This window comes from Chlorocebus sabaeus, chromosome 13, assembly GCF_047675955.1.
Source record: "Chlorocebus sabaeus isolate Y175 chromosome 13, mChlSab1.0.hap1, whole genome shotgun sequence".
Classification (NCBI taxonomy): domain Eukaryota; kingdom Metazoa; phylum Chordata; class Mammalia; order Primates; family Cercopithecidae; genus Chlorocebus; species Chlorocebus sabaeus.
The window spans coordinates 80,138,213-80,155,676 of record NC_132916.1 but is presented as its reverse complement, the minus strand read 5'-3'; the positions used below and the strand labels follow the sequence as shown (position 1 = coordinate 80,155,676).

The 17,464-nt window shown below is 36.4% G+C and overlaps 1 long non-coding RNA gene and 1 other non-coding gene across 2 annotated transcripts; one reads left to right on the top strand and one right to left on the bottom strand.

The window, feature by feature from the left end:
* Nucleotides 1–10,909: 10,909 nt before the first annotated feature.
* LOC140713179 (uncharacterized) lies at nt 10,910–17,463 on the bottom strand. Its single transcript, XR_012095071.1, has 2 exons — nt 17,171–17,463; nt 10,910–11,169 (listed from the first exon to the last, which is right to left on the bottom strand). It is a non-coding gene; the product is annotated as an uncharacterized lncRNA (long non-coding RNA).
* LOC119625509 (small nucleolar RNA SNORA24) lies at nt 13,848–13,967 on the top strand. The gene has a single exon (XR_005241701.1). It is a non-coding gene; the product is annotated as a small nucleolar RNA SNORA24 (small nucleolar RNA).
* Nucleotide 17,464: the final 1 nt, after the last annotated feature.

The following is a 17,464-nucleotide window of genomic DNA, read 5'->3' as shown; positions in this document are numbered from 1 at the left end:
TGTTGTATTTATCAAATACCTCCTTTGTATCAGGTCCTTTTGCTGGGGGTAATCAGTGGAAGAGGTAGATAAGGTAATTCTCCCAAGGAAGTTTGCACACAATTAAGAGACACACAAGCATATAAGTAAGCAGACAAATATGATGCAATATGATAAGGCCAAGATATAATGAGTTTGGGGTAGGATGAAAGAACAAAATGGGGAACCTAGTCTTAACTTAGGTGTCAGAAAAATTTCTTAAAAGGAATAATGTCTAAGTTGAGCACTAAAGCTTAAATAGTAATTAGTCATGTAAAGGAGAGAAGCAAAGAACAGTACTATTGGTGTAAGAACAAACATGGCACACAAGCAAGTCTAGGAACAGAAAATTATTCATGACAGCGAAGTGAGGGGAGTATGGAGTAGTGAGTTTTGAGAGTGAAAGAGTAATCATCAGCTAAATCCATAAGGGTTTCATATGTTGTGTTATAGAATTTGGACTTTATCCTGAGAGACAGAGAAAGTACTGGAAGGTTATAAGGACAGGAATCACATGATCAATTTGATTTTTAGAAAGATCATTCTGACTGCAGTGTGGAGGTCATATTGAAAGGCCAAAGGCAGGTGAAAGATCAATCAGAATGAGAGATCTTAAATGAAAGCTAATAAAACATTTCATTGGAATGGTTACATTAGAAATACAGAAAAGTTAAAGTAAAATGTATTTTGAAAGATTTGTATTTTCTCTGATGAGGGCCTGAGGGGAAAAAAGAGGCCAAAAATTATGGTTTGATCTATAAGATGCATAAGGATACTTTCCACTGAGATATGGACCAGAAGAGGACAAAGTGGTTATTGAAGTCATGAAAATGAAAACAGACTTCCAACAGTGAGTATGTATCATATGAGAGAGCACCCAGTCAGAAGACGGTCTATTTAAGCTCTAGACCAAGAAAGAGAAGTCTACAGAGGAATTGTTGGAGAAATAATATTAGGACTCAATGTAATATGTTTAGAATATGTGGGTGTTCACAGAGGATTCAGTGCAGTAAGCACTTTACATGGATGCCAACTGTCAAATTGGAGAATGTGAGGTCAAGGAAACTAGAGGGAGAAAATGTTCAAGATGGATGGAGCTGAGTATAGAGCTGAATATAGCCAAGATATCAAGTGTGGTATAGACTAAAAATATATTTAGTGCAAGGAAATCACTGCAGACCTTGTGAAAAGCAATTCCTGAGGAGTGCTGGGGGCAGTAACAAGTGTACAGTAGGTTTGAGAAGCCAGAGAAGGTGAGAAAATGTTTCCCGTGCCTTGCCAGCAACTCCATTAGTCTATGTATCTAGAATGAAAAATATACAGTCACCTTTGTTTCTTTTCTCTCATTTGTCTTCTGCTGCTCATTCTAATTGCACAATGACTCTTGGTTCTCTCTGGCTTCTCCTTGCCATTACCTCTAAAAGAGCCACTCTTGCTCAGTGTTGATACTCTCACACTACTACTCCATTCTTGTTTATAGAAAATCATACCATAATTAGTTATTATTTAATACCCCGTATAAATAGTACCTGTGTGATTAACCGCCCCCCACAATAACTTTTCTCTGAACTCTTACTACACTTCATTGGAACCCTTTTAAATAACACTTATGACATTTTGCTTTGAGTGAAGCCATCTACATGCATGTCTTATCCCCCTTCATAGACTATTAACTTCATGAGGAAAGAAGTCTTATTTATTTCTATATTGTACATATTTCCTAAAACAGAACATCTAAGTACATATTTTGGTTCTGCCCAATTTTGGCCTATAGGACCTTGAGCAAGTCTTATCTAGGTCCTCTAAATATTTTTCCTTCCAAAACGTGGTAATTTTCTATGCTGCCTACTTAATATTAAAGATTGTTTTCAGAATTTATGAAAGTAATGTAATTGAAAATGTTCTGAAAGTGATAAAATATAAAAGAAACAATTTTTATATTTTTACTATGACTACAAGAGTTAGTAGTAGCAGTATTGTTATGATTATTATGTACTGAGAATTGCCACTCTATTTAGACATGCAGCAATTCGGTCAATCAATACTTTAAAGGTTAATTTCTTCAATTTAGAGCATAACACCTACAGTGACTTTGATGAATAATTCATGGAACATATATTTACTTAGAGACTGTTTCTTTCCCTAGGTGTTTATACTAGAAAATAAAAAACTGAATTTGATCAAGTGCCTGAGCCTAATTGATAAATTATTTTCTTTTTACCTTTTAAAGTGCAACATTAATGTGTGCTTGTTGCACAAATATAAATCATTCTTAAATGTATATGTATAAACTGAAATCCGGCTGGGTGCGGTGGCTCACGCCTGTAATCCTAGCACTTTGGGAGGCCGAGGCGGTGGATCACGAGGTCAGATCGAGACCATCCTCACTAACATGAAACCCCACCTCTACTAAAAATACAAAAAAAAAAAAAAAAAAAAAATTACCTGGGTGTGGTTGTGGGCACCTGTAGTCCCAGCTACTCCGGAGGCTGAGGCAAGAGAATGGTGTGAACCCAGGAGGCGGAGCTTGCAGTGAGCCGAGATCAGGTCACTGCACTCCAGCCTGGGCGACAGAGCGAGACTCCCTCTCAAAAAAAAAAAAAAAAATTAAATCCACTTCCTTTTTTTTTTTTTTAATTTTAATAAATCCACTTTCAATAAAAAACTTTGTTGGGAGCAACCCCCCCCCCCCCAAAATCTGGCCATAAACAATCTCTGCAGGACTGTGACATGTTCATGATGGCCCTAATGCCCAAGTCGGAATGAGGGCAAGGAACACCTGGCCCGCCCAGGGTGGAAAACCGCTTGAAAGTATTCTTAAGCCACAAACAACAGCGTGAGCAATTTATGCCTAAGGACATGTTCCTGCTGCAATTAACTAGCCCAACCTATTCATTTAATTCGGCCCATCCCTTCGCTTCCCATAAGGAATACTTTCAGTAAATTTAATATCTATAGAAACAATGCAAATAACTGGTTTGCTGTTAACAAATATGTGGGTAAATCTCTGTTCAGGGCTCTCAGCTCTGAAGGCTGTGAGACCCCTGATTTCCCACTTCAGACCTCTATATTTCTGTGTGTGTGTCTTTAATTCCTCTAGCGCCGCTGGGTTAGGGCCTCTGGGACCAAGCTGGTCTTGGCAAGTGGTGTCCATTCGTGGGGCTTGAATCCAGGTTGAAGTGCCGCCGGAGCAACGGTTGGAACAGAAAACTAGCTGGAGGACACCCGAGTACTCTTAAAGCAATCCCCATGGTGAGTAAGAAGGGGAGCTCGGAATCATCAGGGTAACAATGGGACAGGTTTGGAGTTTGGTTCATTTCACCTTGGAAATTTTTCACACTGATAATGAAGAGGAACAAGAGTATAGCAAAGTAACAGAAGAGGTTACAGAGCATGTTTATTTGCCAGCTAAAGCTAAAGCGGCAAAGGAAGGAGAGGTTCATCCCTACCCTTCTGCACCCCCTCCTTATTATTTTGAAGAAAATGACCCCCCAGATCTTTCTTTTCTGGAGGACACTGGGTGAAAAGTAGTTGCCCCAGTGACTGTTCGAGCAGCGCCTCGAGCAACTTCTCTCAGTTCTATTCAGGCAGGAATTCAGCAAGCTAGACTAGAGGGTGATTTAGAGGCTTGGCAGTTCCCTGTTAGAATACACCCCCCAGATCAAGAGGGAAATGTTATAGCTACATTTGAGCCTTTTCCTTTTAAATTACTCAAAGAATTAAAACAAGCAATAAATCAGTACGGACCAGGTTCTCCTTTTGTAATGGGACTGTTAAAGAATGTTACTGTTTCTAGTCGGATGATTCCTACTGACTGGGATGCTCTTACTCGAGCTTGTCTAACTCCTGCTCAGTTCTTAGAATTTAAAACTTGGTGGGCAGATGAAGCTTCCATTCAGACTGTTCACAATGCCCAGGCCCAACCTCAAATGAACATAACTGCAGACCAACTTTTGGGGGTTGGCGGCTGGGCTGGTTTAAACACACAACTGGTCATGCAGGATGATGCCATAGAACAGCTTAGAGGAGTGTGCATTAGAGTTTGGGAAAAAAATAACTTCAGGTAGAGAACAATACCCTTCCTTTAGTGCTATAAAACAGGATCGGACCCAGTTAGAAAAAAAGAACGTACTTGTTTAGGAAGATTGCTTTGCAGAACAGGCAGAGGTGCTGCACAACGATTACTATGGAATCATTATTAATTGGTCCCCTAATGGGATGTTTAGCTTAAATTGCACCTCTTAGTCTGCGTGCCACCATCACAATATGTTCAAATGATCTGAACAAAATGGTCAGATGGTAGAAATAATAACAAGTACAGCAAAAGTTCCTATTATCTGGAACCATGGCGGCATAGTGGCACCTCAACCTCAAATGATATGGCCCGCTGTAGGAGCTGTCAGGCCTCTGAGCCCAAGCCAAGCCATCGCATCCCCTTTGATTTGCACGTATATATATGCCCAGATGGCCTGAAGTAACTGAAGAATCACAAAAGAAATGAAAATGCCCTGCCCCGCCTCAACTGATGACATTCCACCACAAAAGAAGTGAAAATGGCCAGTCCTTGCCTTAAGTACTGACATTACCTTGTGAAAGTCCTTTTCCTGGCTCATCCTGGCTCAAAAAGCTCCCCGACTGAGCACCTTGTGACCCCCACTCCTGCCCGCCAGAGAACAAACCCCCTTTGACTGTAATTTTCCTTTACCTACCCAAATCCTATAAAATGGCCCCACCCTTATCTCCCTTTGCTGACTCTCTTTTCTGACTCAGCCCACCTGCACCCAGGTGGTTAAAAAGCTTTATTGCTCACACAAAGCCTGTTTCCTGGTCTCTTCACACGGATGCGCATGACAGGAGCTAAACATAAGGATTTGTGGAAACTATTAAATGCTCTTAGTAAGATCAAAATTTGGGAAAGAATAAAAAAGTATATAAAAAGACACTCTACAAACTTGTTTTTGGATATAGCAAAATTAAAACAACAAATATTTAAAGCATCCCAGGCACACCTGACCTTAATGCCAGGAACTGGAGTGCTTAAAGGAGCGGCAGATAAATTAGCAGCTATTTAAATGGATAAAAACACTTGGAAGCTCTGTGATTTCAATGATGACTGTACTTTTAGTCTATGTTGTTTGTCTTTGTATAGTCTGAAGACGCAGATCCCGACTTCTGCGAGAAGTAGCTCACTGTGACAAAGCTGCCCTTGCTTTTATCTTTTTGCAAATCAGAGAAAGGAGACATGTTGGGAGCAAGCCCCCCAAAATCTAAAGGCCATACACTGGCCCCAAAACTGGCCATAAACAGAATCTCTGCAGCACTGTGACATGTTCATGATGGCCCTAATGCCCAGGCTGGAAGGCTGTGGGTTTATGGGAATGAAGGCAAGGAACACCTGGCCCTCCCAGGGCGGAAAACCGCTTGAAAGCATTCTTAAGCCACAAACAATAGCATGAGTGATTTATGCCTTAAGGACATGTTCCGGCTGCAATTAACTAGCCCAACCTATTCATTTAATTCGACCCATCCCTTCGTTTCCCATAAGGGATACTTTTAGTTAATTTATTATCTATAGAAACAATGCTAATGACTGGTTTGCTGTTAATAAATATGTGGGTAAATCTCTGTTCAGGGCTCTCAGCTCTGAAGGCTGTGAGACCCCTGATTTCCCACTTCACACCTCTATATTTCTGTGTGTGTGTCTTTAATTCCTCTAGCGCCCTGGGTTAGGGTCTCCCCAACCAACCTGGTCTCGGCTACTGTTCAGTGTTTGGTATGTTTATTTCTAAAAATTTAGACACATACACGTTTGTTTTTTGTTGCTGATATCCCTCTCTCTCTTTCCTCATCCCTATATGTATACGTAATTGTATATGCCTATATATTTATATAATTTATATTAAATGTAAATGTGATATGAGAAGAACTGGATCTGACCTTGCTGTCTTTGACAATGGAGGCAGAGAGCTATGAGCCAGGTAACATGGAGGCCTCTAGGAACTGGAATCTGCCTTTAATATATAGCCGGCAAGAAAATGACCTCAGTTATACAATTGAATTCTGCCAAAAAAAATTGAACAAGCAAGGAAACAATCTCTCCAAGAACCTCCAGTAAGCAACGCAGCCCTGATGACACCTTGATTTTAGCATAGAGAGACCCATGTCTGACTTCTGACCTACAGAACTGTGAGATAATAAATTTGCGTTGCTTAAGCCACTTAACTTGTGGTAATTTATTATGCCAACCATATAAAATTGATACAGATATATCTTTATGTAAATTACACAATTTTGCAAAAATTATACATGGACATCTTAAAAATTATACATGGACATCTTTTCATGTCATTTACGAAGAAAGCTCACTGTGTGCAGTTTCTTCTCACGGGTACAGTTTTGTAGGAAAAAACACCTAAATATAGAATAGCTCACTCAAAGAGTAGTGCAGCCAAATTTCCCTTCAGAAAGGTTCTACCAATTAATATTCCCACCAATAAAATCTGAGAATACACATATTCCACATCCTGGCTACAACTGGATATTATCAGTCATCTTAATGCCATGGCCTTTGCCCTTTCCAGGACTCAAAATTACTTTTATAGCTATTGAGTACCCTTATTTCTTCTTTTTATGACTCTCACATGTATTCTAATGGGACACATTAGAGATCCATACAGGATTTTATAAGAATGTCCTCTTGCCCTAGTAGATTTTCTTACTAAGATAAATTGGCAATATAAAAGTTATTAATTCAGAAAACTTTTAAGGACAATTTTTAACAAAAACATCCATACTCCTAGGTCTCAAAGATTTGTGTTTAAACTCAACTGACTAGGCAGCTAACTCTACATGTTCAACTGGACACTTCCTGTACCACAATAGATGAAGTTACCTACACTTGTCACCAGTGCAAATTCACTCCTCAGTCTGTTGCTACCATGATCGCCCTTTCCACTCCATGTTCTGAGAGTACTAGTTTCTAAGCGACCTAAATGAAAACAGAGAGATGTCTTGGGATAATTTATGAACACCTAATAGCTAATATGCACTGAGTTAAGGTAAGTCTCCAATCAAGTCTGACTTAGAAAAGTCTTTCATGGCGAATATACTTAAAATTATTCTTATCAAGTGTTCCTAAATTCCTCCTAGATCTTTTGTTTTTAAATTACAGAATATTTTTAATTTGTTAAAAGTATAAAATGCATGTGCCCACCACTCAGGTAAAATTTAGCCCTACTTGCCTGAGATATAAGGTTATTCTGTTTGTTTCCCTGAATGTTTATTAGTTATCTCTTGTAAAACTTCATATGCCTAATGGGTTCTTGCTATTATTTACATTATTGCCTCTGCAGTTGATGCTATTATTATAACTATTTTGGTTAGTGTGAGTATATGTTTGATTAATGACCCATTCTTAAATTTTTATTGGTCTGTTCGGGTTTCTTTTTCTTTTCTCTTTTTTTTTTGAGACGAGTCTCGCACTGTCGCCCAGGCTGTAGTGCAGTGGTGCGAGCTTGGCTCACTGCATCTTCCGGTCTCCCAGGTTCAAGCGATTCTCCTGCCTTAACCTCCCAAGTAGCTGGGATTACAGGTGCCCACCACCACGCCCAGTTAATTTTTTGTATTTTTAGTAGAGATCGGGATTCACCACATTGGCCAAGCTGGTCTCAAACTCCTGACCTCGTGATTCACTTGCCTTGGCCTCTCAAAGTGCTAGGATTAGAGGTGTGAGCCACCGCACCCACCCAGGTTTCCTATTCTTGAGTGTGCTTTGGCCATTTATACATTTTAAAGATATTAACATCTAAGTTTTCAAATGTTCTGGCATTAAGTTATTCTTAGCATTCTCTGATGACTTTTTAAAAGCTCATGGTACTTTTATTACTCCTTTTCAATTCCTGGTATTATATGTTCCTTTTCTTGCCCTCCCTAATTTCTGTTGGAGGCCTATTTATTTTTAATAGTTTATTTTTTTTTAAAGACTCTTGTATCTTTATTTTCTATTTTATTACTTTCTTCTGTTACCACTATTTCTCCCTTTCTTTGACTTTTTGAGTTTACATTAATGTTCATATTTTAACATAAAGTCCTTTTAAAATAATTTTATTCTAAATATAATCTCTACTTTTAGTTCTTTTTTAATCCATGAATCATTGGTTTGTGTCATTTAATTCCCATACCTGATGAGTGGCTACTGTTTTGTTACTGTTTATTAATTTCAATGAATATTTGTCAAATAATACAGTTTATATGTTATTATTTGGTATTTCCTGAAACGACCTTTTGTGGCCTAGAATGTGCTAAGGTTTTCTACATACTAATGTTATCTAAAATAAAGTGAATTATTTTTTCAGGTACAGGATGCTATGCATGTACAATAAATAAACTCCCTTAAGTGCTTTGTTGAAATAATCTATATCCTATGATTTTTATACTTTACCTATTATTTCTGGTGGAAGCATGTTACCAATCTTAATATGAATAACTTTGCAAGTTCTCTTTGTAATTCTGTCAAATTAAAAAAAAAAATTCTTATGATGCAAGAATAAGTTGTCACATTTCCTTGGCTGAATGCTACAGCTTCAGAAGTTAGGAAAGAATCTTTCATCCATGTCTAATCTTCTCCACCAAGTTACTGGCTTCAAATTCTCTACTTGTTCTTGACCCTTAGAATTTTTTTCTCTCTCCCCTTCTCAGGCTACATATTAAAACCAAATATTTTAAAATTACACCTGATTTAGCATTTCTTTGTATGGGAGAGAGAGGTTGTGCAGCCACATTGGTTAGTTCACTCAGAATTGTGTTCACCAGAAGTTTTCCCCTTAAAATTTAGAGTAGGGTTGATATGAAGAATCAGTGCCTTTCTTTCCTCCTGACTGGGCATATCAGGTTGCACGGACAATATTTTCTAAAATAGACTGTATTCTGTACTGGCAATTCATTTTTTTATTCTGGCTGTCGCACTTAAGGATATTATCAAGATGTTTTGCAAAGTTGCAGAGAATTTTTAAAGGGGTTAAAATGTTTTGAAAGAAAATTAGAAACATATTCATTTATTTATTTTCGTTTAGAAGAGGTATTACAGTATTTTGTAAAGCTTCATAAAGAGAGCTAGGAAACCTGTATGGAAGAAAGTAGGAAACGCATTTAGAATTATTTTGATAAAAATATTGCAGCAATTTGTCCCGACTTTGTGAGAATCAGTTACCTATTCTTGGCTGTTCAATGTATAGCTACCACCTGTTTGGAATGTTGTAGAAGAGATTATTCTACTAAGTAAAATAAACACTGTCCCGCTCAAACTTAATGTCTCTTAATAGTCTAAAATTCTATGAGTTGCCATAAATCCAACAAAGTTCCAGCAGATGTAAGACTGGAAATTAGACAGGAAGTTAATAAGTAGCCTAAGCCAGGCACTGCCGGGCAGTAAGAGCTTTTGGAGCTACAGATTAGTATAGGGAATGCCACTGAGCTGCCCACAGTAGGAGCTTGAGGGAAAATAAATCTCAGGTCTGGAGGCAAAAATGCCACAGCGACAACTAGGAAGATGAGAGTTATCTGGTGAGCTTGAACATATGCAGAAAGAAATCACAATTGAAGGATAAAAAATTAAGAGAAGCCAAAATATTTTGTTCCTTGGTAAATAAACCCAGAATAAAATTTCCTTATCTTGTGTTTTTAATGAAATATCATTGATAGTCACTTGAAAAATATTTTATAGTCACTATTTTCACATTGTTTTGATCTTTATTTCTATACTTTTCCTGATCAAGTTACATAAATTGTAAAAAAAGTCAATGTTGTGGAATAAAGATATGTTGTATCTCATAACCAATTCTATACCCACAAAAGCAGTGCAAATGTATGTATGAAATTTGTATTATGTATTTTTAGCACATATTTTTGGGAGCACATTATCCTTTTCTATGAATCATAACATATTAGAGATAGCACATATATGGAATACATATAAAATTATATATAATACATATAGATTATATGAATACATATATATAAATATGTTTATATTTTATATAAAAATTTTTGCTGTAAAATTATATATGGTAAATTGGTAAGCTTTGCTTTTATTGTTGCATATTCTTATTTTAAAAGATGAGTAGACATCATACTTGGGGATTTTGAAAACCAAGAACAGCAAAATGTTACCACCAAATTATCATACATATGTATAAATACACACACACACAAATACACACTCCCCCCACACACTCTTACACTGTGTTTCCTTAATTTCTTATTCAGTCAATAAAGCATGAATTTCTGGCCACTAGATACATTCAATTAAATATTCCTGAAGTCTAGCTATGTGGACAGCATTGTGTTAGATGCTGTAAATAGATGAATGCAGAAAAGACTGCCCTGCAGGGGCACAAACACTTTTGAGATACACACATATACACAAAAATAATTAAAGTAACCCAAACAGTGGTAAGTAGATAATATAAACCACACACTGTGTATCTCTGTGTTTCTTGGTAGATGGCAAACTCCTAGGAGGTAGAGATTTGTCATGAATATATGTATTCTGAAAGTAGGCACCCCTCAACATTGTGAATAAATGCATAACAAAATAAAAAAAATTATGAAGCTAACATATTTGCCCATCTCAACAAACCAAAACCAACAAAAACAACCGGAATAAAAATTGGTAAATAAGAACTCAGTTTATATTAATGCATTTAGCTTTTACTCTGCAGATGCACTTAAAGAATGATGTGTCTCTCACACTCAAGGAACCAATCTGGCCATCATATAATTAATGTAATATTTACCGAATCCCTACTGTTCATTGATTTATTTATTCAACACATATTTGTTGAAAACTGTATTAGTTTCCTGTGGCTGCTAGAACAAATTAGCAGAAACTTGGTAGCTTAAAAAACATACATTTATTCTCCTGCAGTTCAGGAGGCCAGAAGTCTGAAGTCAGTTTCACTGGGCTGAAATTGCGGTATTATCATGGTCATTCTCCCTTCTGAAGGTTTTTCTTGCCTTTTCTGGCTTTTAGAGCTTGAATGAAATACTTGCTTTCCTTTCCTTTTGGTCCCTAGTGTGATCTTCAAAGCCAGCAGCCTAGCATTTTTCAGTAGTCCCACTGCCTTCTTCTTTGTCAAATCTCCCTTTGCCTCCCTGTTATAAAGACATATGTGATTATATTTAGGGCCCATCCAGACAACTCTCATCTCAAGATCCTTCCTCGCACCTGCAAAGTCCCTTTTGCCATGTGAATTATTATTCACTGGTTCAGAGGATTAGGACCTCTATATCTTTGGGGATTTTTATCATCCTACTATAAGCCTATAAGCACCTACTATGTGTTGGGGGTTGGAGCCCCAGCTCTGAATTAGACAATCTCTGAACTGCTTTCATGGAACCTGACATTACAGGGTGTATAAAAGATGTATATAACACAGGCCTGCTATTTAATTGGGTTCTCTAATAGAAAAATGTTTATCAGTGAGTAAATGTATGTTTTTTTCTTTTTCTCTTTTAACAAGAGAAATTGCCAGCTACTTCTTAGAATAAGCAGGCAGAGAAAATCACCTTGTAGCTGATACTGTTGAGAAGAATTACTGTGGTCTCTCTTATATAAATAGAAGACCAGTGAGCTCATCTATTTTGAGAAATAACAAGGCATTCTTTTTTTCTTTTACTGACTTTTGCAAACTGCTTCTTTTTCCATGGCAGAAGAGGGTGGTATCATGGCAAGAGAAAGATTAGGTTGCTTTGTTTAAATAACCCATGGCATCCTACGAAGGAGGAAACCCAAACCTAATACCTTAGGAAATTCTCCATAAAACCTGGAGTTTGAGTGATGCAACATTTGGGGAGTGGCTGATTGTGGTATGACACTAATGCTCAATCATAAAACATGAAACTTCCTTCCATCAACACACCGAGAGGCCCTACATCAACTGGTGGAGTCATTTCCGAACTCAGGAAGTGCTACATCTTCCTGCTGGCTCTGGTTTCCACTAAAGACATGCATCTGCCTTAGCTGCCACCATGCCTGTTTGCAGAATAGGGTTTCCTTCAGGATAGGGTTTCCTTAAGGAGAAATATTCCATATCTAGTAAATCAACGCATTGGCATCTAACAGCATCATTCAATCAGAGGTGAACTTTCTGCCTTCTTTATTGGGGAAGGCAGAACCCTCTCCCATCTCCATCACTCAGGAGGGCCATGACCTGGGCAAGTACTTGGATCAGAGAATGAGAAAAACTTTCACCAAAGGGGCTTAGCTTGTTTAGTTAGAAGTTACCTACACTGAGTTTAATTCTGGGTTACGTACATCAATTCTGAGAAGAGCCTTATCTAATGCATCAAGAAGTCACCCTAAAACCTGTGACCACTATGAGGCCAGTGAATTTTAATCATGGCCTACCAAGGCAAGTGTTTTCCTTGGTCTGATCATAGTTCGTGAATTTATGTGAGATAGAGTTAGAATGGATTCCTTGCTGTCAGGATGCTGGTAGGTATAGTGAAAGGATTAGAGCATTAGGGGGAACAATGAAAGTTTGGTTTTCTGAATTATCTGCTGCTATAAACTGGTGGAAACTTTAGTGTTTTACTCATGGCACTTCTTGGAGTTACATTCTTTGCATCCCAAATTGTGTCAAGGAATATCCAAGTTAAACCTTCATAAACACAAGATATGATCAAAAGAACAGAACAATTTAGTTAATTAAGAAATGATTGCTGTTTCATATTACTCCCTATAAATGTAGAGGTATTAAAAGAATAAAATAGTATAAAATAAACTTTATATGGACAGTGAAGCATACGGTGATGGATAATTGGACTATTTGGGGATTTATTTTATTTTGTTACTACTTAGAATCTAAAGATCCTTCAGGTTTTTGGAAGAATAATGTATTGTGTGTTTTGTGCCCAATTTCCCATTATATAAGCCAAAAGTTCTGGGCTCTACTTCAAGGAGGCTATGGAGGAAAAGACATACAGCCTAGAGTAAGCTAATCAAATGATCTCAATCCAAAATTTGAATCTTGAAGCAACAAGGCAGACAACATAGGCAGAGTTGGGAAGTCACTCATAGTGGTGTCAGCAGCATTGAGTTCAGGGCAGCCCTGAAAGCAGCAGTGCCCTCATCTATACTGTTATATGAGGCTGTATTCCCAGTTTCCTAGCCCCTCTTGTTTCCTACCCATTGCCATTACCTAATGTACTAGCCTTCATCTTCATGCTAAATTCTGTAACTTTTTGCATAGTCTATTTGTTTTTAGGTTTGCCAGATTCAATTTCTATTGCTTACAAAATATATCTCTGATTAATGTAAGTGGAGAGGATATGGACAGAAATTGATTTCTCATCTTCAGTGAGAGGAGTAATGAGCAAAGATATAAATGGCATATGGCTAAGAAATACTAATGAAACTTCTAGGACAGGGGAAAAATAGACATGAAATAATCAGGAGACAAACAATAGGGCCCATTGAAATAGAGGCAAGAAAAAGATGGTTGAAGGTGTAACTGTTTGCTTAGGTCTGGGAAATACAAAGAAGACTCTTCAATGCTGATGTCAAAAGATAACATTAATGGCTGCTGCTTTTCTAGTAGCAAGATAGGATTAACCTCAAGGATCTTGTGGGGTGGGGACTATGATTTTAATAAATGTCTATTAGAATAAACCAAAGGCTACTATTAGTTTATTGTGTTAGAATCCTTCCATACAAGAATTTGACAAAAAAGAAAAAAATGGGGGATTTTTTTTTCATTCTTCCTTCTTTGGATCATTTTTGTCTTTGGACTCTCAGTGACTGATTACTCCTGATGCAACACACATAAAATGTCTATTTATGTCAGCTGTGGCAGTCTCCCTTCCTAGCCATGGAAGAGCACATTCTTGTTTATTGGCAAAGCTGTCACCATTTAATTGGTATCAGATTCTGACTTGCACAAGTAACATTATTCACTGTTAAAAACCTGGAGGGTGCTGGATTATTGGGCAAACTTTTCTAAACCGTTGTTCAAACGTTTCTAGGAAGCTGAGCTGAACACATTACGATGGAAGATGGAAGTATAAGACTATCAAGAAATCCAAAGTGGTAATGGGCGAAGTCTATTCAGCATCCGTCAATGGATTTATCTTAGTTGGGGAAACGGGTGTTCCGAATAATGTTCTGGAAGTTATCAGGATACCTATTTTCAATATAGGACTGAATTTTTTAAAGTAATATTTAAGGTGGTGCTTGATAATTAAATAAAATGCTTAATTCATGTGGCTAAAAAAAAAAAATGCCTATTTACGATACAAATGAATTTATATGCAGCTCTTTTTCCTTTCAAGAAACCACCTATTAGATGAATGGCATATTCTTCTGGTGCTGTATTTTTAATTTAAAAAATAAATAAATATGGGCTCATAAAAAAAAAAAAAAAAAAAGCACTACAGAGAGTAAAAAAGAAAATTCTTCATTCCCCTGCCCTTACATCACTATAGGTAACAATGCATATATCCTTCCAGATATTTTTATATATCATACATGCACATATATAAAATTTATATTAATATAACACAAACTTCTCTTGTAAGTAATAACATACTAATCACTTGCTCATTTATCTTGGAGACCTTTCCCATCAGTGCTTATTAATTTGCTAAATTCTATATTGTTTACATTCAGAAAATTATTGAACTAATTAAAAATAAATGTATACATGAGAGATAAAAAAAATTGGATGTGGCAGCTATTATGGCCATCCCATATTTGAAAATAAAATCAAGATTCAGAATGCAAAAACATTATACATGTGATAATTATAACAAAACATGTTTGCTTACTTTCCAGTGTTGTCAAGTAAAAAAAAAAAAAAAATCTACATAAAAACACTTTGTGAAAAAAGTGATGTGAAAGAAAAAAAGAATATTAACAACATTATTTCTATCATTGCCACCTCAACATTCCCTGACAATAGCAGGGGATAGGTAGAGCAGTCAGAGTTACAAGATGGGGCACTGGCAGCAATTCTAATCCAGTTTATAAACACCATTGTGCAATGACTCTGACAGATACAGAGGGTGATGCAATGCGAATCTACTTGCCCTAATTTATTTACACTGGCAGTCATAAAGTACCCGGTTTTTAAGCAAGTGAGCATGCACTAACATTTTTATAAAATAAAATTCTCTCCCTCTCATTTGACATCAGAAAATGTATTAATCATTCCCATAAATATATTAGAATAGGAAACAATGATTATCTCAATGGATGCAGGAAAAGCATTTCATCAATTAAGCTGTCACTCACGGTTAAAAACAAAAGCAAACAATAAAACATTATGAACTGCAAACTGAACACTTAATAATCCTGATAAAGTATTTACCAAAACCCACAGCAAACATTGTTATCATTATAAACTGTTAGCAGTATGGCAGTAAAGAGAGGAATGGGACAAGAATGCCATTACTACTTCCATTAAACATTGCACTGGATGCTCTATTAATAAATAAAAGAAAAAACTGAATAAGTGGTTTAAAAAGAGAAAGAAGGAAACCATTATTTTTACTTACAAATGATATGATTACCTATATAGGTCATCCAAAGATGTAACAAGGAAATAAAGCAAGCAATCAAAAAAATTCAGCGAAGATTCTGGAGACGGTACCAATATATTGAAATTGATGCTCTTTTAATACAATGCGACTGAATAATTAGCAAATAGAGTTTAAAGACAGAGATCTCTAATTTTAGTAATAAAACTAGGAGGCAATATAATGAAAGATATTCAATAAATTACAAAGCATAGTAGCACATAAAGTACCTGAATAAAATAAATATACTATGTTCATAGATAAGACATGTCACTAAAATAATCTTTAAATTCAATTCTTAAGTTGAATAAAATGCCCAATTAAAATCCAATTTTTAAAAATGGATCTTGGCCGGCTCATCCTAAAATTTAAATGAAAGAGTAAAGAGCCAAGTATAGTTAAAGCAATTTTAGAGAAGAATCATTAGGAGGAGGGGCTTACAAAATGTTTTAATACACAGAGTTGAGTGCATGGGTGTTCATTATGTTATTATTTGTCCTTTTCTGTGTCTAACATTGTTACAATTAAACTTTTAAACTTGTAGAAGAAAGAATAGTTTCTGATCTTATATTGGGAAGAATCTTGTAAGCAAGAAAGCAAAAAGCACAAAATTAAAATGTAAAATATTATTAAATTCAAAAAGCTGTATACTGAAGTATAAAGCTTTTGACAATCAAGAAACATCATAAGAACTGGACAGTCCATAAACTAAGAGAAGACATTTGAAAAACACACGTAACTTACAAGAGAGAATTAAACTAGAAAAACTAAATATTATCTACAAAATAATTTTCAAAAGCAAGCAATTTTTAAAAAATGAGACAAAATTAAGAACAGGCTTTAAAAAAAGGGCAAATGCAAATTAAAAGAGCAATCAGATGCTCTTGCCAGCAAAAACAAAAGTCTAACAATAGCAGAAGGACAACGATGTGCCAGTCTAGTTAATGGGAAACGGACTTGTATATAGACGAATCTCAAAACCTCTCAAAATCTAAATGGGTAGTGAAAAAAGGGTAAAAATGAAGAATGATTCACATATAAAATATAAAACCAGGAAAAAAGTATTTTTAGGGAATCGTACATATGTAACTGAATTTTCAGAAAGGCAACGGAATAAGCAATATAAAAATCATCGTAACGGTGAACGGAAGGAAGATGATTTTAGAGAGGCCTTTCTAGAAGGCTTCAAAAATACTGGCATTTTTTTTCTTAAGCTCTGTAGTGGGTACTTGGGCATTTTTCATTCTTCTTTAAGATATGCACATGAGACATACTCATACGTATATTTCCCAATTAAAATTGGCGTAACAAGTAATTTTAAGGAGAGCCCTTATAAAACTCTTCACATCAGCAAGTTCTAGCTTGAATAAGGATTTCCTGTTACTACGCAAGCAAATAAAAGATAGCATTTTCTTGTTTTCTGAAGCGAATATAAGATGGAAACCCTCAGTTGTAATCCTATTTCAAAAGTTCTCGTTCTTTACATCTGACTTATCGTCAATTATTTCTAGTATTTCAGTACAGATGTGACTTTATAGAATACATTCGCAAATTAAAAACGCCATCTGCATCTGCCTACCTTGGGCTTCCAAGTAAAGTTCTGTTTTTTAAAAAATCAAAACAGTTCAACTTAGAAAGTTTGAAAACTAGTATACTCGGGTTACAAACAACTTGTGAAAGTTTCACATAAAAACAAACAAAAATGTGTCCTCTGTAATACAGTTAGAGCCTCCCAACTGAGCCTCAGAACACCGTTTCTAAGGGCAGTGAGTTCTACTTGCAGAAATAGGACGGGAGGGCAGTCTGACTCCAATCTACACGTCTTTCCCCTCTTACAGAAAGCCCCGAAACGCAGTCCTTTCTTTCTTCCGCG